Raw genomic sequence first — 1,332 nt, 5'->3', positions numbered from 1 at the left:
CATTGTTGCATAGGTGCATAAATTGAACTTAACCTAAACCAGTCTCTGTGGGAACGAATCTGATTTATATATTATACTACTTGCGAACGCGTAAACTTGCGTGTATTTTAGCGCGTGTTTCCGCTCTAACAAGTTTTTGGCGCCGCTGCCGGGGACTCAGTGTTAATTTTTAGTTTATGTGCTTGTCATCAGTGGTCGTTGTCATCAGTGGTCGTTAAAGTCCACTGACTCGGATTCTTTTACTTTCACGGTTTATTTGTTTGTGTTTCAGGTACTCATTACAATGGGAGATCCAGCAGCACGAACGAAAGCCTTGATGGATTTTTCTCAACCCAAGATCAATGACATTCAATCTAGTATTATCTGGCCAGCTATCACAGCTAATACCTTTGAGATCAAGCCTGGCATAATTCAATGGGTACAACTTCAGTCCAGTTTAGGGGTTTTCCTACGGAAGATCCCATTATGCACATTAGGGACTTTATTGAGATCTGTGACACCTTCAAGTTCAACGGTGTTTCTGATGATGATATGAAGCTGATACTGTTCCCATTCTCTCTGAGGGACAAGGCTAAGAGCTGGTTACACTCTCTACCAGCTGGTTCGATTACTACTTGGGAAGATCTTGCTCAGAAGTTTCTTACTAAATTCTTCCCTATGGCGAAGACAACTGCACTCAGGAATGCTATTACTCAATTTGCGCAGCAAACGGGAGAATCGCTATGTGAAGCTTGGGAGCGCTACAAGGAGATGCTTAGGAAGTGTCCTCATCATGGAATTCATGATTGAATGATCATCACTTGTTTTTACAATGGGTTGGGAGCACAGTCCAGACCCGTGCTCGATGCAGCATCAGGTGGAGCCTTATGGGTGAAGAGCTATAAGGAAGCTTATGATCTAATTGAACTGATGGCTGCTAATGGATATCAGTATCCAACCCAGAGATGTCCACAGGGCAAGGTAGCAGGAGTTCTTGAAGTGGATACAGCTATGGCTATCACTGCTCAACTAAAGGCATTGTCTATGAAGATCGATTCTCTGGCTAACTATGGTGTTAAGCAGATAATTAGTGTTTGTGAGTTGTGTGCAGGTCCGCATGCGATGGAGCAATGCGCTATATCTAGTGACTCAGCTCAGTTTGTGAGCAACTTTCAGAGATCGCAGCAACCAGTTCCAGACACTTATCATCCTGACAACTGGAATCATCCTAACTTCAGCTGGAGCAATAATCAGAATGCGATGCAACAGCCGTTCCAGCAGTTTGGAAATAAGCTATTCAACCCCTGGATTTCAACAACAAATTGCACCAAAACAACAACTCCAAATTTAACA

The 1,332-nt window shown here is 43.2% G+C and overlaps 1 non-coding gene across 1 annotated transcript; it reads right to left on the bottom strand.

Annotated features, from left to right (window-relative positions):
• Positions 1–672: 672 nt before the first annotated feature.
• LOC141669900 (small nucleolar RNA R71) lies at positions 673–779 on the bottom strand. Its single transcript, XR_012554147.1, has one exon. It is a non-coding gene; the product is annotated as a small nucleolar RNA R71 (small nucleolar RNA).
• Between the last annotated feature and the right edge of the window lie 553 nt (positions 780–1,332).

The sequence above is a fragment of the Apium graveolens genome, chromosome 6, assembly GCF_009905375.1.
Source record: "Apium graveolens cultivar Ventura chromosome 6, ASM990537v1, whole genome shotgun sequence".
Lineage (NCBI taxonomy): Eukaryota > Viridiplantae > Streptophyta > Magnoliopsida > Apiales > Apiaceae > Apium > Apium graveolens.
This window is presented reverse-complemented; position numbering and strand designations above follow the sequence as displayed.